We start from the raw sequence: 23,105 nt of genomic DNA on the forward strand, positions 1-23,105 counted from the left end.
TTGCATTTACTCGGGTTGAACTTGAGCAGCCATTTGTTGGACCATTCACTCAGTCTGTCTAGGTCATCTTGTAGCCTCCTACTATCATCCTCTGTTTCAATCCTCCTCATAATTTTTGCGTCATCAGCAAACATTGAGAGAAACAAGTCTATACCCTCTGGGAGATCATTTACATATACCAGAAACAGTATAGGTGCAAGGACTGACCTGGGAGTCAGGTGTGGGAGTGGAGGGATGCAGGTGTGGGATTCGAGTGATGCAGGTATGGGAGTGTGAGGAGGGTGTCTGGCTCGAGCTCACTCCCTCTCTTACTAACACACAACAATTGTACTATAACTTACCTCCATACTCCGTGGCTCCTCGCTATGTACTGTCCTGTTGAAATTACCCGGACGGCCGGCTGAGGCTAGTGTGGCCACACACACGCCAGGGCGGGGGTAGCGGGCCACACACACGCCAGGGCGGGGGTAGTGTGGCCACACACACGCCAGGGCGGGGGTAGTGTGGCCACACACACGCCAGGGTGGGGGTAGTGTGGCCACACACACGCCAGGACGGGGCTAGCGGGGCCACACACACGCCAGGGCGGGGGTAGTGTGGCCACACACACGCCAGGGTGGGGGTAGTGTGGCCACACACACGCCAGGGCGGGGGTAGTGTGGTCACACACACGCCAGGGTGGGGGTAGTGTGGCCACACACACGCCAGGGTGGGGGTAGTGTGGCCACACACACGCCAGGGCGGGGGTAGTGTGGCCACACACACGCCAGGACGGGGCTACCGGGGCCACACACACGCCAGGGTGGGGGTAGTGTGGTCACACACACGCCAGGGTGGGGGTAGTGTGGCCACACACACGCCAGGGCGGGGGTAGTGTGGCCACACACACGCCAGGACGGGGCTACCGGGGCCACACACACGCCAGGGTGGGGGTAGTGTGGTCACACACACGCCAGGGTGGGGGTAGTGTGGCCACACACACGCCAGGGTGGGGGTAGTGTGGCCACACACACGCCATGGTGGGGGTAGTGTGGCCACACACACGCCAGGGTGGGGGTAGTGTGGCCACACACACGCCAGGGTGGGGGTAGTGTGGCCACACACACGCCAGGGTGGGGGTAGTGTGGTCACACACACGCCAGGGTGGGGGTAGTGTGGCCACACACACGCCAGGACGGGGCTAGCGGGGCCACACACACGCCAGGGTGGGGGTAGTGTGGCCACACACACGCCAGGACGGGGCTAGCGGGGCCACACACACGCCAGGGTTGGGGTAGTGTGGCCACACATGCCAGGGTGGGGGTAGTGTGGCCACACATGCCAGGGTGGGGGTAGTGTGGCCACACATGCCAGGGTGGGGGTAGTGTGGCCACACATGCCAGGGTGGGGGTAGTGTGGCCACGCACACGCCAGGGTTGGGGTAGTGTGGCCACACATGCCAGGGTGGGGGTAGTGTGGCCACACACACGCCAGGGTGGGGGTAGTGTGGCCACACATGCCAGGGTTGGGGTAGTGTGGCCACACATGCCAGGGTGGGGGTAGTGTGGCCACACATGCCAGGGTGGGGGTAGTGTGGTCACACACACGCCAGGGTGGGGGTAGTGTGGCCACACACGCCAGGGTGGGGGTAGTGTGGCCACACACGCCAGGGTGGGGGTAGTGTGGCCACACACACGCCAGGACGGGGCTAGCGGGGCCACACACACGCCAGGGTTGGGGTAGTGTGGCCACACATGCCAGGGTGGGGGTAGTGTGGCCACACATGCCAGGGTGGGGGTAGTGTGGCCACACATGCCAGGGTGGGGGTAGTGTGGCCACACATGCCAGGGTGGGGGTAGTGTGGCCACACACACGCCAGGGTTGGGGTAGTGTGGCCACACATGCCAGGGTGGGGGTAGTGTGGCCACACATGCCAGGGTGGGGGTAGTGTGGTCACACACACGCCAGGGTGGGGGTAGTGTGGCCACACACGCCAGGGTGGGGGTAGTGTGGCCACACACGCCAGGGTGGGGGTAGTGTGGCCACACACACGTCAGGGCGGGGGTAGTGTGGCCACACACACGCCAGGGTGGGGGTAGTGTGGCCACACACACGCCAGGGCGGGGGTAGCGGGCCACACACACGCCAGGGTGGGGGTAGCGGGCCACACACACGCCAGGGCGGGGGTAGTGTGGCCACACACACGCCAGGGTGGGGGTAGTGTGGCCACACACACGCCAGGGTGGGGGTAGTGTGGCCACACACACGCCAGGGCGGGGGTAGTGTGGCCACACACACGCCAGGGTGGGGGTAGTGTGGCCACACACACGCCAGGGCGGGGGTAGTGTGGCCACACACACGCCAGGGTGGGGGTAGTGTGGCCACACACACGCCAGGGTGGGGGTAGTGTGGCCACACACACGCCAGGGCGGGGGTAGCGGGGCCACACACACGCCAGGGCGGGGGTAGCGGGGCCACACACACGCCAGGGTGGGGGTAGCGGGCCACACACACGCCAGGGCGGGGGTAGCGGGGCCACACACACGCCAGGGCGGGGGTAGCGGGGCCACACACACGCCAGGGCGGGGGTAGCGGGGCCACACACACGCCAGGGCGGGGTTAGCGGGGCCACACACACGCCAGGGTGGGGGTAGCGGGGCCACACACACGCCAGGGCGGGGGTAGCGGGGCCACACACACGCCAGGGCGGGGTTAGCGGGGCCACACACACGCCAGGGCGGGGGTAGCGGGGCCACACACACGCCAGGGCGGGGTTAGCGGGGCCACACACACGCCAGGGCGGGGGTAGCGGGGCCACACACACGCCAGGGTGGGGTAGCGGGCCACACACACGCCAGGGCGGGGTTAGCGGGGCCACACACACGCCAGGGCGGGGGTAGCGGGGCCACACACACGCCAGGGCGGGGTTAGCGGGGCCACACACACGCCAGGGCGGGGGTAGCGGGGCCACACACACGCCAGGGTGGGGGTAGCGGGCCACACACACGCCAGGGCGGGGGTAGCGGGGCCACACACACGCCAGGGCGGGGGTAACGGGGCCACACACACGCCAGGGCGGGGTTAGCGGGGCCACACACACGCCAGGGCGGGGTTAGCGGGGCCACACACACGCCAGGGCGGGGGTAGCGGGCCACACACACGTCAGGGTGGGGGTAGTGGGGCCACACACGCCAGGGCGGGGGTAGCGGGCCACACACACGTCAGGGTGGGGGTAGTGGGGCCACACACGCCAGGGCGGGGGGTAGCGGGCCACACACACGCCAGGGTGGGGGTAGCGGGCCACACACACGTCAGGGTGGGGGTAGTGGGGCCACACACGCCAGGGCGGGGGTAGCGGGCCACACACACGCCAGGGTGGGGGTAGCGGGCCACACACACGTCAGGGTGGGGGTAGTGGGGCCACACACGCCAGGGCGGGGGTAGCGGGCCACACACACGCCAGGGTGGGGGTAGCGGGGCCACACACACGCCAGGGCGGGGGTAGCGGGGCCACACACACGCCAGGGCGGGGGTAGCGGGGCCACACACTGGTGGGGATGACGTCAGGGGCAGTAACAGTGTGCCCGTGTCTTTGTTGGCCAGATTCCTGCTCCAGTACGTGCCGCCACGCCCCTCCTCCCCCCCCCACCTCACCCCACCTTCATCCGCCCACACCCCATTCCCTCATTCACCCCCTCCCAACCCTCTCTCCAACACCCCCACCCATCCCAGATCCACCCAGCACCCTCCCACAACCCCACCCAGACCAGTTCCACCCATCACCTCCCTTACCCCACCCTACCCAGCTTCCGCAAACAAATATACCTATCCTTCCCTCTACCCCATCCCCACGCCCACCCTGTCAGCCCCCCCCCCCTCCGTGCCCCGCAGGTTAACCCCGTCCCGTAAACCCCGCCACCCTACTGCGCTAAGTTGCTTGCCTTAGAGCGCCGCTACTAGCCATGAAAGCCGCTGCTAGCCGACAAGACCAAGGCAGCAATTGAATCCATAAACAATTTTGAGAAACAAAGGAAAATTAGCACAAATAAACAAAAGTTCCAGATAATACACATTGCAAAAAGAAACCCGGACCCCATCATCCTTGACAACCGCCCGATCCAATATGCGGAGGTAGGCAGAATACTGGGACTCATGATCAATAGAACAGGGATACAAATTCATGTAAAGGACCGACTAAACAAAGCCAAAGCGGCCTTACGAAAAATGAGGAGATTCCGAAGCCTCAGTACACACATTCAGATCCACCTATATAAGGCTCTAGTTCGGCCGCATCTAGAGTATCCCCCAGTACCACTACACACCATAAAGAAAACTAACATGCAGAAACTGCAAGCAGTGCAAAATAAGGCGCTAAGGAGAGCAGCAAAACACCGTCCACCATATGATCAGACAATCCAGGAGCTCCATGAACTCCTGAACATACAGCCACTAAACATCAGACTGCAGCACCAAGCCATCAGGGTGTGAAACACCATCGAAATGTTAGAGGACCCAATGTTAGAAAGATTACTCCAAGATGAGACGCCCCGCTCCCACAGCTGGTGGCCCAAGATGAGACGCCCCGCTCCCACAGCTGGTGGCCCAAGATGAGACGCCCCGCTCCCGCAGCTGGTGGCCTAAGATGAGACGCCCCGCTCCCACAGCTGGTGGCCCAAGATGAGACGCCCCGCTCCCACAGCTAGTGGCCCAAGATGAGACGCCCCGCTCCCACAGCTGGTGGCCCAAGATGAGACGCCCCGCTCCCACAGCTGGTGGCCCAAGATGAGACGCCCCACTCCCACAGCTGGTGGCCCAAGATGAGACGCCCCACTCCCACAGCTGGTGGCCCAAGATGAGACGCCCCGCTCCCACAGCTGTTGGCCCAAGATGAGACCCCCGCTCCCACAGCTGGTGGCCCAAGATGAGACGCCCCACTCCCACAGCTGGTGGCCCAAGATGAGACGCCCCACTCCCACAGCTGGTGGCCCAAGATGAGACGCCCCGCTCCCATAGCTGGTGGCCCAAGATGAGACGCCCCCCTCCCACAGCTGGTGGCCCAAGATGAGACGCCCCGCTCCCACAGCTGGTGGCCCAAGATGAGACGCCCCACTCCCACAGCTGGTGGCCCAAGATGAGACGCCCCGCTCCCACAGCTGGTGGCCCAAGATGAGACGCCCCGCTCCCACAGCTGGTGGCCCAAGATGAGACGCCCCGCTCCCACAGCTGGTGGCCCAAGATGAGACGCCCCGCTCCCACAGCTGGTGGCCCAAGATGAGACGCCCCGCTCCCACAGCTGGTGGCCCAAGATGAGACGCCCCGCTCCCACAGCTGGTGGCCCAAGATGAGACGCCCCGCTCCCACAGCTGGTGGCCCAAGATGAGACGCCCCGCTCCCACAGCTGGTGGCCCAAGATGAGACGCCCCGCTCCCACAGCTGGTGGCCCAAGATGAGACGCCCCGCTCCCACAGCTGGTGGCCCAAGATGAGACGCCCCGCTCCCACAGCTGGTGGCCCAAGATGAGACGCCCCGCTCCCACAGCTGGTGGCCCAAGATGAGACGCCCCGCTCCCACAGCTGGTGGCCCAAGATGAGACGCCCCGCTCCCACAGCTGGTGGCCCAAGATGAGACGCCCCGCTCCCACAGCTGGTGGCCCAAGATGAGACGCCCCGCTCCCACAGCTGGTGGCCCAAGATGAGACGCCCCGCTCCCACAGCTGGTGGCCCAAGATGAGACGCCCCGCTCCCACAGCTGGTGGCCCAAGATGAGACGCCCCGCTCCCACAGCTGGTGGCCCAAGATGAGACGCCCCGCTCCCACAGCTGGTGGCCCAAGAGCCGTGATTTACTAGATGAAACCCCCGCCCCACAGTACATAATTCCCAGGTGAAACACCGACCAGAAATCCCCCAATAATTGGGAAAAAATTAGTATATATGTGTGTGTATATTGTATATATGTATATATTTGTGTATATGTATGTATAAATACATACAAATAAATACAAATAAATAAATATAAATAAATAAATACATACACACACACAGTGTGTGTGTGTATGTGTGTGTGTGTGTGTGTACTCACCTAATTGTACTCACCTAATTGTGCTTGCGGGGGTTGAGCTTTGGCTCTTTGGTCCCGCCTCTCAACTGTCAATCAACTGGTGTACTGGTGTGTGTGTGTGTGTGTGTGTGTGTGTGTGTGTGTGTGTGTGTGTGTGTGTGTGTGTGTGTGTGTGTGTGTGTGCAGGTGTTCTCATTAACTAACAGCCACTGTGTCATCCCCAGGTACCGACAAAAGACGGACCATGGAAGGACAGCGTCACCTGCACTCCGCTAAGCGCTCCTGTCACCTGTGTGGACCGGTGAGTTACCTTTGTCACCTGTGTGGAGTTACATAGACACATCAGCTCCACTCTCAGTGAGCGCCAGAGTATTGTTTCTCTGTCTTCTCTCGACCCTCCCAGCTCTGGTGTGAGCTGGGAGGTGTGGTTTTCCACATGTGTGCAAGAACAGCTGTGACTGAGTGCACAGTCTCTGAGAGTTCTTAAACTAGTGCACCAGCACTCCGTCACTCAACGAGCTTAGTCACTATTGCACTCAGACTTGCTACCAATGGCGGCTCACGTCCCGGGCGCTGGCGAATCGACCTGATTGGTTGAGGCACACGTGGATCCCTATTGGTAGGGCCTTCCAGGGTGCTCCTGATTGGTTGGGGCACACGTGGGTCCCTATTGGTAGGGCCTTCCAGGGTGCTGCTGATTCGTTGGGGCACACGTGGGTCCCTATTGGTAGGGCCTTCCAGGGTGCTCCTGATTGGTTGGGGTAATGATCCTGGCGTATCTAGTGCCGGAAACACATCCCAGTTATACCAACAGGACATGAATGCGGGAGTGTTCTACAACCTGTCTCTCTCGCCTCATTGTTCGCGGAATTGATCACTCCGTTATAAATGCGATGTATTAGTGAACATTAAACCACCGTAATATTGACGTATTCCGACCATCGGCCTCGATGGGTTAGGTGGGTTGCTTGGGTTAGTACGTTCCTGGTTAGGCAGAACAGTTGCATTTTGGGGTTTTGTTTGTTTCAATTGCATATATTTTGTGCAATTGCAATTTGTTTGCACCATAATAACGGTCATTACTGTTATCGTTGTTGTTGTAACTGCTGCTGACGACCTGCTTTCCTCCTCTTGCGCCAAGCAGGGCTGAGCTCCAGCTCCTGGGCTCCAGCTCCTGGGCTCCAGCTCCTGGGCTCCAGCTTATCACCAGTTGGTCGCAATACTTCTGAGTCCAGGAGCCAGACCTGTTTTATCCCGCCGATGTTCGTTATAAAGAGGTTATCCTCGTGTACCACGTTGTTACCACTCGGGGTGTGACACGGGTGTGACACGGGTGTGACACGGGTGTGACACGGGTGTGACACGGGTGTGACACGGGTGTGACACGGGGTTAATGAGGCGTCTGTGAAGAAGTGTGTTGTGTAAGAGTGGTGGTTCCTAGGCATGTGTGTGTGTACTCACCTAGTTGTACTCACCTAGTTGTGTCTGCAGGATCGAGCATTGACTCTTGGATCCCGCCTTTCGAGCATCGGTTGTTTACAGCAATGACTCCTGTCCCATTTCCCTATCATACCTGGTTTTAAAATTATGAAGAGAGTTTGCTTCCACAACCTGCTCCTTAAGTACATTCCATTTTTCCACTACTCTCACGCTAAAAGAAAACTTCCTAACATCTCTGTGACTCATCTGAGTTTCCAGCTTCCACCCATGTCCCATCGTTCTGTTACTATTCCGTGTGAACATTTCGTCTGTGTCCACTCTGTCAATACCCCTGAGTATTTTATACGTTCCTATCATATCCCCACTCTCCCTTATTTTTTCTAGTGTCGTAAGGCACAGTTCCTTCAGGCGCTCTTCATACCCCATCCCTCATAACGCTGGGACGAGTCTCGTTGCAAACTTCTGAACCTTTTCCAGTTTCCTTATATGGTTCTTCAGATGGGGACTCAATGATGAGGCGACATACTCTAAGACTGGCCTCACGTAGGCATTGTAAAGCGCCCCAAATGCCTCCTTACTTAGGTTTCTGAATGATGTTCTAACTTTTGCTAGTGTAGAGTACGCTGCTGTCGATATCCTATTTATATGTGCCTCAGGAGTTAGATTAGGCGTTACGTCCATGCCCAGGTTTCTTTCTCGCGTCGTCACGGGTAGGCAGTTCCCCTTCATTGTGTACTGTCCCTTTGGTCGCCTATTACCTAGTCCCATTTCCATAACTTTATATTTTCTCGCGTTGAACTCCAGTAGCCATTTCTCTGACCATCTCTGCAACCTGTTCAAGTCCTCTTGGAATTCATGGATTTCTAAAGGTTTGTTAGGCAAGATTTCCCTTTCCAGAACCCATGTTGATGTTTGTTCACAAACCTAACTTTCTCCAGGTGTGCAACCAGTCGTAGCCTAATTATTCTTCCAAGTATTTTACAGGGGATGCTTATCAGTGATACAGGTCTATAGTTAAGTGCCTCCTCCCTATCACCTTTCTTGAAAATCGGTACAACATTTGCCCTCTTCCAGCAATTGGGCAATTCTCCCGACATAAGTAACTCATTAAAGATCCTTGCCAGAGTCACGCTGAGAGCCTGCGCTGCCTCTTTTAGTATCCACGGTGATACTTTGTCTGGTCCAACTGCTCTAGTTGCATCCAGTGTTGTTAACTGTTTCATTACCTCCTCTGCTGTCACCTCTATATCTGATAGTCTTTCATCTAGGGAAACGCACACACTAGGGTAGTGTGTGTGTGTTCGTGCGTGTGTGCATGTGTGCGTGCGTGTGTCCGTGTGTGCGTGCGTACGTGCGTGCGTGCTCTCAGCTCTCACCAGTGTTGTGACGGTCCAAGACACCTGCCGGTGTTGCCGACCTGTGTTCGCCCCCCCCCCCACACTCTCCTCCTTGTTGACTTGTATTGGTAGCATAAACATTCTCATGTGCCTAACTGTGCAGGAGGCGGCGACACACGGCGCTGAGAGTGGGTATAGGTGTCACGTGTCCTTGTCACGTGTCACGTGTCCTTGTCACGTGTCACGTGTCCTTGTCACGTGTCACGTGTCCTTGTCACGTGTCGTGTCCTTGTCACGTGTCGTGTATCGGCCAGATAATACTACGATGTTTCTCTTGTCATTAACACTAATTAAATGTGTTGTCTTTCTTGTTGGGTGTGGCCCAGCGTGTTGGGTGTGGCCCAGCGTGGTGGGTGTGGCTCAGCGTGTTGGGTGTGGCCCAGCGTGTTGGGTGTGGCCCAGCGTGTTGGGTGTGGCCCAGCGTGTTTGGTGTGGCCCAGCGTGGTGGGTGTGGCCCAGCGTGTTGGGTGTGGCCCAGCGTGGTGGGTGTGGCCCAGCGTGGTGGGTGTGGCCCAGCGTGTTGGGTGTGGCCCCGCGTGTTGGGTGTGGCCCAGCGTGTTGGGTGTGGCCCAGCGTGTTGGGTGTGGCCCAGCGTGTTGGGTGTGGCCCAGCGTGTTGGGTGTGGCCCAGCGTGTTGGGTGTGGCCCAGCGTGGTGGGTGTGGCCCAGCGTGGTGGGTGTGGCCCAGCGTGGTGGGTGTGGCCCAGCGTGTTGGGTGTGGCCCAGCGTGTTGGGTGTGGCCCAGCGTGTTGGGTGTGGCCCAGCGTGTTGGGTGTGGCCCAGCGTGGTGGGTGTGGCCCAGCGTGTTGGGTGTGGCCCAGCGTGGTGGGTGTGGCCCAGCGTGGTGGGTGTGGCCCAGCGTGGTGGGTGTGGCCCAGCGTGTTGGGTGTGGCCCAGCGTGGTGGGTGTGGCCCAGCGTGGTGGGTGTGGCCCAGCGTGTTGGGTGTGGCCCAGCGTGTTGGGTGTGGCCCAGCGTGGTGGGTGTGGCCCAGCGTGGTGGGTGTGGCCCAGCGTGGTGGGTGTGGCCCAGCGTGGTGGGTGTGGCCCAGCGTGGTGGGTGTGGCCCAGCGTGTTGGGTGTGGCCCAGCGTGGTGGGTGTGGCCCAGCGTGGTGGGTGTGGCCCAGCGTGGCGGGTGTGGCCCAGCGTGGTGGGTGTGGCCCAGCGTGGTGGGTGTGGCCCAGCGTGGTGGGTGTGGCCCAGCGTGGTGGGTGTGGCCCAGCGTGTTGGGTGTGGCCCAGCGTGGTGGGTGTGGCCCAGCGTGGTGGGTGTGGCCCAGCGTGGTGGGTGTGGCCCAGCGTGTTGGGTGTGGCCCAGCGTGGTGGGTGTGGCCCAGCGTGGTGGGTGTGGCCCAGCGTGGTGGGTGTGGCCCAGCGTGTTGGGTGTGGCCCAGCGTGTTGGGTGTGGCCCAGCGTGATGGGTGTGGCCCAGCGTGGTGGGTGTGGCCCAGCGTGGTGGGTGTGGCCCAGCGTGGTGGGTGTGGCCCAGCGTGGTGGGTGTGGCCCAGCGTGGTGGGTGTGGCCCAGCGTGGTGGGTGTGGCCCAGCGTGGTGGGTGTGGCCCAGCGTGTTGGGTGTGGCCCAGCGTGGTGGGTGTGGCCCAGCGTGGTGGGTGTGGCCCAGCGTGGTGGGTGTGGCCCAGCGTGGTGGGTGTGGCCCAGCGTGGTGGGTGTGGCCCAGCGTGGTGGGTGTGGCCCAGCGTGGCGGGTGTGGCCCAGCGTGGTGGGTGTGGCCCAGCGTGTTGGGTGTGGCCCAGCGTGGTGGGTGTGGCCCAGCGTGGTGGGTGTGGCCCAGCGTGGCGGGTGTGGCCCAGCGTGGTGGGTGTGGCCCAGCGTGGTGGGTGTGGCCCAGCGTGGTGGGTGTGGCCCACCATACCGTCACAGTAGAGTGAGAGATGGCGCCGGCTGCCTCTCCCGTCGTCGTCAAGAACACTTTTCCACTTTCCTCAAGGAGGAAAGTGGGAAAGTGTTCCTCCTCCTCCCCCCCCCCTTCCCCCCACAAGGACGTGCACAAGGGGGGGAGGGGGAATGTTGTGGCCCTTCCTCGTTAACCTCTGTCCTCGTGAAATCCAGTTTTTCTTGGGTGGGGGGCGGTGGGGCGGCCACCTGGGGCTGGGACACCTGTGTGGGGGGCGGTGGGGCGGCCACCTGGGGCTGGGACACCTGTGTGGGGGGCGGTGGGGCGGCCACCTGGGGCTGGGACACCTGTGTGGGGGGCGGTGGGGCGGCCACCTGGGGCTGGGACACCTGTGTGGGGGGCGGTGGGGCGACCACCTGGGACTGGGACACCTGTGTGGGGGCTGGTGGGGCGGCCACCTGGGGCTGGGACACCTGTGTGGGGGGTGGTGGGGTGGCCACCTGGGGCTGGGACACCTGTGTGGGGGGTGGTGGGGCGGCCACCTGGGGCTGGGACACCTGTGTGGGGGGTGGTGGGGCGGCCACCTGGGGCTGGGACACCTGTGTGGGGGGTGGTGGGGCGGCCACCTGGGGCTGGGACACCTGTATGGGGGGCGGTGGGGCGGCCACCTGGGGCTGGGACACCTGTGTGGGGGGCGGTGGGGCGGCCACCTGGGGCTGGGACACCTATGTGGGGGGGCGGTGGGGCGACCACCTGGGACTGGGACACCTGTGTGGGGGGTGGTAGGGCGGCCACCTGGGGCTGGGACACCTGTGTGGGGGGTGGTGGGGCGGCCACCTGGGGCTGGGACACCTGTGTGGGGGGTGGTGGGGCGGCCACCTGGGGCTGGGACACCTGTGTGGGGGGCGGTGGAGCGGCCACCTGGGGCTGGGACACCTGTGTGGGGGGCGGTGGGGCGACCACCTGGGACTGGGACACCTGTGTGGGGGGTGGTGGGGCGGCCACCTGGGGCTGGGACACCTGTGTGGGGGGCGGTGGGGCGACCACCTGGGACTGGGACACCTGTGTGGGGGGTGGTGGGGCGGCCACCTGGGGCTGGGACATCTGTGTGGGGGGTGGTGGGGTGGCCACCTGGGGCTGGGACACCTGTGTGGGGGGCGGTGGGCGGCCACCTGGGGTTGGGACACCTGTGTGGGGGGGCGGTGGGGTGGCCACCTGGGGCTGGGACACCTGTGTGGGGGCTGCGGCCCGGTCTCTGACCAGACCTCCTTTTTGTTACACGTCCCAGGAAGCAGCCCGCAGCAGCTGTCTAACTCCCAGGTACCTATTTACTGTTAGGTAACAGAGGCATCAGGGTGAAAGAAACTTCACCCATTTGTTTCCGCCTCCGCCGGGGATCGAACCCGGACCCGATAAAGACAATAGACTTGAAAATGGTCCAGACCGAAACGTCGTCGTCTCCTCATTATCCAGTGTCGTTTAGAACTCATGTCTTCAAGCCTCGTTATTGTGACTCATCGTCAGTTAGACACAGTTGCTCGCAGCCTGACGTATGAGTCACAGCCTGGTTGATCAGGTATCCATCGGAGGAATTTATCATTCTCTCTTGACAAGTGTGAGAGGTGGGCCAGGTGTGTGATGAGGGAGAGTATTGCCTCGGGCCTCTGGTGGTGAGGGAATTCTCACTAGGCTTACCTCTTGCATCTCTCCTTTGTAATATTGTTATTTTGCACTTACACCGGGTGGCGCGTGGGACACTGGGTGACGCGTGGGACACTGGGTGACGCTTGGGACACCGGGTGACGCTTGGGACACCGGGTGACGCTTGGGACACTGGGTGGCGCGTGGGACACCGGGTGACGCGTGGGACACCGGGTGACGCTTGGGACACCGGGTGACGCTTGGGACACCGGGTGACGCTTGGGACACCGGGTGACGCTTGGGACACCGGGTGACGCTTGGGACACCGGGTGACGCTTGGGACACCGGGTGACGCGTGGGACACCGGGTGACGCTTGGGACACCGGGTGGCGCTTGGGACACCGGGTGGCGCTTGGGACACCGGGTGGCGCTTGGGACACCGGGTGGCGCTTGGGACACCGGGTGGCGCTTGGGACACCGGGTGGCGCTTGGGACACCGGGTGACGCTTGGGACACCGGGTGACGCTTGGGACACCGGGTGAAGCAGAGCTCATCAGCCAGGCAACACAGGCGAGCCATGTGTGTGTGTGTTATGAATGGGAAGCAGGTATGAGGTAGGACTACATGGCCTCGTGTGTAGCGCACATGTGGCACTCTTTATGCTCTATATCAACACACGCATTGTTGAATGTAGCTGTGTTTAGGTTCTATGTTGCGACAATTGTTGTAGATATGTTTGTTGTATGCCAGAGTCACTGACAGTAGCCTGGCAGGTGGGGGGGGGAGAGGGAAGAGGGGGAGGGGGGGGGGAGAAGCCCTGGATCATTTGAACATAAGAACAAAGGCAACTGCAGAAGGCCTATTGGCCCATACGAGGCAGCTCCTATCTATAACCACCCAATCCCACTCATATACATGTCCAACCCGCGCTTGAAACAATCACTGTTTATAGTGATTGTGGATTTGAGTCCACAAATAGTGGATTTGAACCCACTATTAAAGAAATGTATAAGGCAAGTGGACTTCCTGAGACGAATCTCTCTCTCCGCTAGCATCATAATAGCCTTGACAGTGAATAAAACTACCAGCATACCTGTTCTTGCAACCAACTCCCAACAAGAGCATCTTGAAACCGGCGCAGAAGGTCCCAAGGTACCGAGAGAAAATGTACCGAAGCAGTCACAAATATTGGTACCCCTTCAGAGACCCCCAGATAGTACCGGCACTATTCCATCATCCACAAGAAAAGAAAGTGAGGGTGACCTCACTTTCACTCTCGCCACGATGAAAGTGAGGTTAGTTTGGCAGACGGAGGTGATGACATGCCCACACACACCAAGGGTCTCCCTGCAAGTTCTCACAGAGGGCGAGGTGTTCGACACAAGAGAGCCACACCATAGAGGGAAAAGCCCGTGAAGAGCCGACACAATGTTAACAATAAATATCACAACCATCCACCGCCCCAGATATAAACCCCCTTAAACACTACGTCACAATATGTACAACAGCATCAGAGTGTGTATATATGAATGCTACACAGTATTCATCTATGGACATCCATATATGGTGACACACATGTGAAGAACCTCTCACACACTCACAGCTCCCTGACAAGAGGGAGCCAGCTTAGCTTAGCTGCCAACACCCACACATCGTGTCAACAAGGCGGACAGCCCGCCTGCTTTCATACCTCTCACTGTATTTCCCACTTCTATACTTTACACTTCATCTGTGCCTCTCCTTCCTCTACCTCCCCCTCCCACCCCCCCAGAAAGGGGGTTACAGGGGGAAGGGGGCAGGGGGGGGGGCATCTGAGGGCATCAGGGACAGGGGGCCGGAAGTGCTGAGAAGTGCTGAGAGTTGCCAGCTCAGCTTCAGGGCAAGTAATAAGGAGTTTGAGCCGGGGGGGGGGCCTGGGGGAGGAGGGGGGGGATTGTTGCCTTAGCGGGGGATGGGTTGCCAGGGGTGGGGGGGATGGACTGTCTCTGGGGGGGGGGAGGCACTGTCGGCAGGGGGAGGGGTGGAGGGATACTGTCGACGGGGGGGCGGGGGAGGGTGTGGGCTGAGGGGGTGCTGTGCTGTGGGGCGGGGGGGGGCCAGTTGATGCGTAGGAGTGAGAGAAGGAGAGAAGCATGTATTACTTCCTGGATGTGTGTGTATGCGGGCGGGGGGGGGGGGGGGGGACGGGGCATGCAGGGGGGGGTGGAAGGTCGGGCGGGGGGGGGAGGTTCGGGATAACATAATCTGAGATAAAGATAACAGGGATTAAATCAATAACATACCTGTTTCACCTGTTCTTATCTATCTTACGTATCTTTATCTTCAATATTTCTTACTTCTTATTCACTTAACTGAGAGGTGGACAAGGTTACAGTGTCTGGGGTATAACAGTGAGAGAGGTGGTCAGTGTTACAGTGGCCGGGGTATAACAGTGAGAGAGGTGGTCAAGTTACAGTGGCCGGGGTATAACAGTGAGAGAGGTGGTCAAGTTACAGTGGCCGGGGTATAACAGTGAGAGAGCTGGTCAGTGTTACAGTGGCCGGGGTATAACAGTGAGAGGTGGTCACGGTACAATTTACCGGGGTATAACAGTGAGAGGTGGTCAAGGTACAGTGGCCGGGGTATAACAGTGAGAGGTGGTCAAGGTACAGTGGCCGGGGTATAACAGTGAGAGGTGGTCAAGGTACAGTGGCCGGGGTATAACAGTGAGAGAGATTAAACTTGCCTTAAGGTTTTAAGGCAAGGCCTTAAACCAGCAAATAGTAGAACCAACTTGGAAGAAGAACACGCTGGACCTCATTTTCACCAATAATGATGAATTGATCAGGAACATAATGATAACAAATACCTGTTACTCAGATCACAACTTAATTGAAGTTCTGACAAGCTTGGGGAGTAGACTTGCACAACCAATCCCGAATCCCTGTGGCGGTGAATTCAGCAAATTCAACTTCAATAATAAACAGATAAACTGGGAGCAAATAAACCAAGACTTCACAGAAATAAACTGGGAAGAACAGCTAGAAAATGCAAACCTGAACCAGTGCCTGGAAAAAATAAGCTCAGTAGCACTAGAAATATGTTCAAACCGCATACACTTAAGAAAAAAAAGGAAGAGATGCCGATTGGAACGGGAACGTCGTTCCCTATATAGGCGAAGAAAACGAATCGCGGAACAACTTGAGAGTCGCACCCTGTCTCAAGAACGGCGAAGAAGGTTAGGTAGAGAAATAGAAACAATTGAACAAAAACTACAAGAATCATACAAAATCCAAGAGAGACAAAGAGAGCAAAAGGCCATCAGTGAAATAGAGGGAAATCCGAAATATTTTTTCTCCTATGCAAAATCAAGATCAAAACATCTAGTATCGGGCCCCTGCGAAAGGGAGATGGAACGTTCACTGATGACAACAAAGAAATGAGCGAAATAGCGAGCCACTAAGCGCACTGAAGATTGATAATCCAAATGAATTTTTCATGGATATGATACCAACATCAAATCGTAACCTCGCGATCCTGTGGTAGGAGGGCCGACCAACGTCACCCTATCCCCACTGGATTTTGAAGAAGCCATAAACAGTATGCCTATGCACTCTGCACCAGGCCCGGATTCTTGGAACTCTATATTCATCAAGAACTGTAAAAAAAAAACACTATTGCAGCCCCTTCACATTCTTTGGAGGCATAGCTTAGATACTGGCGTTATCCCTGACATACTAAAAGCAGAGATAGCACCACCTTACCTTACCTTGAGGTTACCTTGAGGTGCTTCCGGGGCTTAGTGTCCCCGCGGCCCGGTCGTCGACCAGGCCTCCTGGTTGCTGGACTGATCAACCAGGCTGTTAGACGCGTCTGCTCGCAGCCTGACGTATGAGTCACAGCCTGGTTGATCAGGTATCCTTTGGAGGTGCTTATCCAGTTCTCTCTTGAACACTGTGAGGGGTCGGCCAGTTATGCCCCTTATGTGTAGTGGAAGCGTGTTGAACAGTCTCGGGCCTCTGATGTTGATAGAGTTCTCTCTCAGAGTACCTGTTGCACCTCTGCTTTTCAACGGGGGTATTCTGCACATCCTGCCATGCCTCCTGGTCTCATGTGATGTTATTTCTGTGTGCAGGTTAGGGACCAGCCCCTCAATTATTTACCACTCCATAAAGGAGGAAATAAGGCTGAGGCAAAACATTACAGACCGATAGCACTAACATCGCACATCATAAAAATCTTTGAGAGAGTGCTAAGAAGTAAGATCTCAAAATACATGGAATCATAGCATCTCCATAACCCTGGACAACATGGTTTCAGAATAGGGCGCTCTTGCCTGTTACAGTTGCTGGACCACTATGACATGACATTAGATGCCATGGAAGACAAACAAAACGCTGATGTAATTTACACAAGACTTCGCAAAAGCCTTCGACAACTGTGACCATGGTGTTATTGCATATAAAATGCGTCCAAAAGGAATTACCGGAAAAATAGGCAGATGGATCTACAATTTCCTGACTAACAGAACCCAATGTGTAATGGTCAACAAAAAATCCAGCCCATCAACCGTGAAGAGCTCAGTCCCCCAGGGTACTGTGCTTGCTCCAGTACTTTTTCTCATCCTCATATCGGACATAGACAAAGACACAATCTATAGCACTGTATCATCCTTTGCAGATGACACTAGGATTTTCATGAGAGGTGGCAACATAGAGGACACGGCAAACCTCCAATCAGATGTAGATCAGGTCTTTCTATGGGCAACAAAAAATAATATGTTGTTTAACGAAGATAAGTTCCAGCTCATGCGCTACGGAAAAAATGAAAATATAAAAACGGAAACCACGTACAAAACTCAGGCAAATCATAACATAGAACGAAAAGGCAATGTAAAGGATCTGGGTGTACTCATGTCGGAAGACCTTACATCTGAAAGATGGTCATGAGTGCCAGGGGAAGACGGTCATGAGTGCCAGGGGGAAGACGACCATGAGTGCCAGGGGGAAGACGACCATGAGTGCCAGGGGGAAGACGACCATGAGTGCCAGGGGGAGTGAGAAGACATACATGTTAGAGATGTTGTAGTGTACCAACAACACAAGTAAAGATCATGGTTGGGAGAGCAGTGTAGGGAAACACTTCTCTAGCGTGAGTGGTGACCACGTGGAGTGGTGAACACGTGGAGTGGTGACCACGTGGAGTGGTGAACACGTGGAGTGGTGAACACGTGGAGTGGTGAACACGTGGAGTGGTGAACACGTGGAGTGGTGAACACTTGGAGTGGTGAACACGTGGAGTGGTGAACACGTGGAGTGGTGAACACTTGGAGTGGTGAACACGTGGAGTGGTGAACACTTGGAGTGGTGAACACGTGGAGTGGTCTCCATGGTGAGACACGACAGGTAAACTCCATATACAGTTTCAAGAGTTCTGTAAATACAATACGGAAAATGAGAGGCAAGAGTGACTGGACGAGACGTGCCGGTACCAGCCTCTCTCGGTGGGTCTCCAAGAGGAAAAGATGATAGGAGTACCAAGTACCTGGGGAGTGCCCGAGGCCCTCCTACCACAGGTCGCGAGGTACCACCGGGGTGGACTGGTACTTCAGCAAGAAACCGACTTTCATTTGGTGCTGGTGAAAGTGGCCCGTGTCTCTGTGTGCATAGCTTTGTGCCTCCACACTCTGACACGTCAGTGGTCACTCAGTGGTGAGTGCCCGCCCACCTGCAGCACGTCTGGGGTCCCTCAGTGGTGAGTGGCAGCCCACCTGCAGCACGTCTGGGGTCACTCAGTGGTGAGTGGCAGCCCACCTGCAGGACGTCTGGGGTCACTCAGTGGTGAGTGGCAGCCCACCTGCAGCACGTCAGTGGTCACTCAGTGGTGAGTGGCAGCCCACCTGCAGCACGTCTGGGGTCACTCAGTGGTGGGTGCCCGCCCACCTGCAGCACACTACCTGGAAACTGGAGCTATATGGTGTACGTGAGGACAATAAGATTTGCTTTAGCTCATAACCAGGCGAGACATGAACGTGACACAGCTACACACAGAAATCACAATAGCGTGATGTATCAAATGAACAAATCCACAAGGGCCGTGGCGAGGATTCGAACCTACGTCCGAGATCATCCCGGACGGATGAATCCGTCTGAACTACTGAATCGACTTAATCGACTGAACTACGACATGTGCTGTTGACACAGCTCAACAGAGGTGCCGTGACAACTCAGGAAGGGCAAGTTGACACTGCCATCAATTGTCAAGCTCTCTTGACCGTCCTCTGACGAGTACCTCCGCTTGTCGCTCGTATGCGCACCAAGGTTAATAATTGTCGCACTTGAAATGAAATCGGCTCGCGAAGGTGACGGGTCTTCACCCTGAATGCCCCTGTTACCTAGCAGTAAATAGGCACCTTGGAGTTAGACAGCTGTTACGGGCTGCTTCCTGGGTGTGTATTCACCTAGTATTCACCTAGTTGTGTTTGCGGGGGTTGAGCTTTGCTCTTTCGGCCCGCCTCTCAACTGTCAATCAACTGTTTACTAACTACTTTTTTCCACACCACACACACACACACACACCCCAGGAAGCAGCCCTTGGGGCACACATACAAGGGGACACAGGTGGAAACTGATTGCCCAAATGAGCCACAGAGATATTAGAAAGAACTTTTTTAGTGTCAGAGTGGTTGACAAATGGAATGCATTAGGAAGTGATGTGGTGGAGGCTGACTCCATACACAGTTTCAAGTGTAGATATGATAGAGCCCAATAGGCTCAGGAATCTGTACACCTGTTGATTGACGGTTGAAAGGCGGGACCAAAGAGCCAGAGCTCAACCCCTGCAAGCACAATTAGGTGAGTACAATTAGGTGAGTACACACACACATTGGGGGGGGGGGGAATAATTCTAATATATGTAAATGATCTCCCAGAGGATATAGACTCGTTCCTCTCATTGTTTGCTGATGACGCTAAAATTATGAGGAGGATTAAGACAGGAAGATAGTATGAGGCTACAAGATGACCTAGACAAACTGAATAAATGGTCCAACAAATGGCTACTGAAGTTCAGCCCAAGTCAATGTAAGGTAATGAAACTAGGCGGTGGAAACAGGAAGCCAGATACAGGATTCCGAATGGGAGATGAAATCCTTCAACAAATGGACAGAGAGCAAGATCTGTTAGTTGATATCACGTCAAACCTGTCTTCTGAAGCCCACATCAAAAGAATAAGATCAGCGGCGTATGCAAGGCTGGCTAACATCAGAACTGCCTTCAAGAACCTGTGTAAGGAATCCTTCAGAACCTTGTATACCGCATTATGTAAGACCAATCCCGGAGTATGCGGCCCCAGCATGGAGCCCGTACCTTGTCAAGCATAAGACGAAGCTGGAAAAAGTTCAGAAGTATGCCATTAGGCTAGTCCCAGAACTAAGAGGCATGAGTTATGAGGAAAGTCCGCGTGAAATGCATCTCACGTCGCTGGAAGACAGAAGGGCTCGGGGAGACATGATTACTACATGTGTTCTCACACACGGTGTGGTCGTGTTCTCACACACGGTGTGGTCGTGTTCTCTCACACGGTGTGGTCGTGTTCTCTCACACGGTGTGGTCGTGTTCTCTCATACGGTGTGGTCGTGTTCTCTCACACGGTGTGGTCGTGTTCTCTCACACGGTGTGGTCGTGTTCTCTCACACGGTGTGGTCGTGTTCTCTCACACGGTGTGGTCGTGTTCTCTCACACGGTGTGGTCGTGTTCTCTCACACGGGGTGGTCGTGTTCTCTCACACGGGGTGGTCGTGTTCTCTCACACGGTGTGGTCGTGTTCTCTCACACGGTGTGGTCGTGTTCTCTCACACGGTGTGGTCGTGTTCTCTCACACGGTGTGTGGTCGTGTTCTCTCACATGGTGTGGTCGTGTTCTCTCACACGGTGTGGTCGTGTTCTCTCACACGGTGTGTGGTCGTGTTCTCTCACACGGGGTGGTCGTGTTCTCTCACACGGTGTGGTCGTGTTCTCTCACACGGTGTGTGGTCGTGTTCTCTCACACGGTGTGGTCGTGTTCTCTCACACGGTGTGGTCGTGTTCTCTCACACGGTGTGTGGTCGTGTTCTCTCACACGGTGTGGTCGTGTTCTCTCACACGGTGTGGTCGTGTTCTCTCACACGGTGTGTGGTCGTGTTCTCTCACACGGGGTGGTCGTGTTCTCTCACACGGTGTGGTCGTGTTCTCTCACACGGTGTGGTCGTGTTCTCTCACACGGTGTGGTCGTGTTCTCTCACACGGTGTGGTCGTGTTCTCTCACACGGTGTGGTCGTGTTCTCTCACACGGTGTGGTCGTGTTCTCTCACACGGTGTGGTCGTGTTCTCTCACACGGTGTGTGGTCGTGTTCTCTCACACACGGTGTGGTCGTGTTCTCTCACACGGTGTGTGGTCGTGTTCTCTCACACGGGGTGGTCGTGTTCTCTCACACGGGGTGGTCGTGTTCTCTCACACACTGTGTGGTCGTGTTCTCTCACACGGTGTGTGGTCGTGTTCTCTCACACGGTGTGGTCGTGTTCTCTCACACGGTGTGTGGTCGTGTTCTCTCACACGGGGTGGACAATGACGACGTGCGTATGTCTGCTTACCAGACCGTCGGAACTGTTGTGTGGGAGGAGACGGGTCGTCATGGGCGAGGTCGGCACACACAGCACCTCATGCTGGGGTATATGTTCTTCAGGGAGGGTCTCGTACACCTGGAGGGAGTTTCGGGAGTTCTTCTGCTCCCCCGAGCTGGGCCTGGGGCAATGCTTGAAGAGAAGGTGGTGAACACCGGGACCACTGTGGGTGTAGCAGACACCCGGGCCAGCCACACGCCTCCTGTGTTGGTGAGTCTATATGACTCACCACAGTCATCACATCACAGACATTACACCATAGTCAACACATCACATCACAGACCAACCTGTCCTCTTAAAAAGAACGTCGCTTGTGGCCGTTTGCCCGTATGGTCGAATTTGGACGTAATTTGAAAATGAAAAAAAGAATGAAAATATATTTGGATTTTTTTTTTCAACAACAGTAAGTTAAGGGTCCTCTGATAGGTTAGGTGGGCAGGAAATTCTCATAAAGTTTCAAAACGTTATGAAAAACGTTAATTTAAAGTGTCCTTTTATAACCTCTGCGCGTAGGCCGGACGACTCAAATAGAAAACGGAACAGAACGTCACTTTTGTGAGTCGATTTCATTTCAAATTACGTCCAAATTTAGCCATAGCGCACATACGAGCCAAAAGTGACGTTATTTTTAAGAGGACGGGTTGCACAGACACACCACCACACTACGCCACAGTCTCCGTGGCGTACTAGTGGTAAGACACTCGCCTGGCGTTCCGCGAGCGCTTTGTCATGGGTTCGTATCCTGGTCCGGGGAGGATTTACTGGGCGCAAATCCTTAATTGTAGCCTCTGTTTAACTCAACAGTAAAATGTGTACTTGGTTATAAAAACGATTCTTCGCGGCAGGGGATCGTATTCCAGGGACCTGCCCGACACGCTACGCGTACTAGTGGCTGTACAAGAATGTAACAACTCTTGTATATATCTCAAAAAACAAAAAAACAAAAAATTAAATCAGCTCACAAAAGTGACGTACTGTCCCGTTTTCTGTTCGAGTCCCGCAGGTTACTCGGTAAGGTTAGGAGAGGACACTCTCAACGGTTTTCATGACGCTTTGAAACTTTAGGAGAGTTTCCTGCCCTCCTTAGCTACCAGAGGACCCTTAACTTGCTGTTTTGTAAGACAAAAATCCAAAATTTATTTTCAATTATTTTTCATTTTCAAATTACGTCCATTTTCGGCCATACTGGCAAACGGTCAGATTCAGACGTAATTTGTAAGAGGACGAGTTGCTGGGGCACCAGGTGTCATCTATTCTTTGATCTTTATTTATTTATTTATTTATTTATTTATTTATTTATTTATTTATTTATTTATATACAAGAAAGTACATTGGGATTGTGAGGATACATAGCATAGTAATTACATTCTTGTAAAGCCTCTATCCACTTTCTGTAAAGTGAATTCTATAAAGCCACAAATCTCTAAAACTAAATTGTTTGTTATTTAGTAAGTAGTTTTTATATTCATACTAATTACATTGCAGCTATCCACTACAATAACATGAGCACACCACATCTACCGCATCTTAAATAATTAACCAAACATAACCCAGCCAACCATGTGTCATTTGCCGAGTTAGGTTAGGTTAGCCCTTAATCCGTTTTCTGTGTTTTGCAACTTGTATACAGAAAATGAGAGTACTGTCTTGTGGGGGAAACAATAAGAATCTGAGGCTGGTCCCCGTTATCTTCTTGAGGTTATCTTGAGATGATTTCCGGGCTTTTTTAGTGTCCCCGCGGTCCGGTCCTCGACCAGGCCTCCACCCCCAGGAAGCAGCCCGTGACAGCTGACTAACACCCAGGTACCTATTTTACTGCTAGGTAACAGAGGCATAGGGTGATACAAACTATGCCCATTGTTTCTCGCCGGCGCCTGGGATCGAACCCAGGACCACAGGATTACAAGTCCAGCGTGCTGTCCGCTCGGCCGACCGGCTCAGTATTGGTGCTCGGCGGCTAGATGTGGAAAGAGGAAAATTGAAGAGCCAGAAAACTGTAATGTACACCCCAAGCATCACTCGCCAGTTGTATGGTGAGCGACGCACTTCCTTCACTGCTTAACCAATTAGTCTCTGCTAACGGAAATAACTGGAGCGTATA

General features: G+C 56.0%; 2 protein-coding genes across 2 annotated transcripts in view; both read left to right on the forward strand.

Annotated features, from left to right (window-relative positions):
• Exn (Ephexin) overlaps positions 1-23,105 on the forward strand; it is a 371,388-nt gene that overhangs the window by 167,176 nt on the left and 181,107 nt on the right. Inside the window, exon 2 of the mRNA XM_069321871.1 lies at positions 6,262-6,338. The gene's annotated coding sequence lies outside the window, so the exon portion shown is untranslated. The remainder of the gene's footprint in view (positions 1-6,261; positions 6,339-23,105) is intronic.
• LOC138363302 (sialidase-like) overlaps positions 1-23,105 on the forward strand; it is a 29,477-nt gene that overhangs the window by 4,094 nt on the left and 2,278 nt on the right. The gene's annotated exons all lie outside the window — the stretch shown is intronic.

Source organism: Procambarus clarkii, chromosome 10 (genome assembly GCF_040958095.1).
Source record: "Procambarus clarkii isolate CNS0578487 chromosome 10, FALCON_Pclarkii_2.0, whole genome shotgun sequence".
In the NCBI taxonomy this organism is placed as follows: domain Eukaryota; kingdom Metazoa; phylum Arthropoda; class Malacostraca; order Decapoda; family Cambaridae; genus Procambarus; species Procambarus clarkii.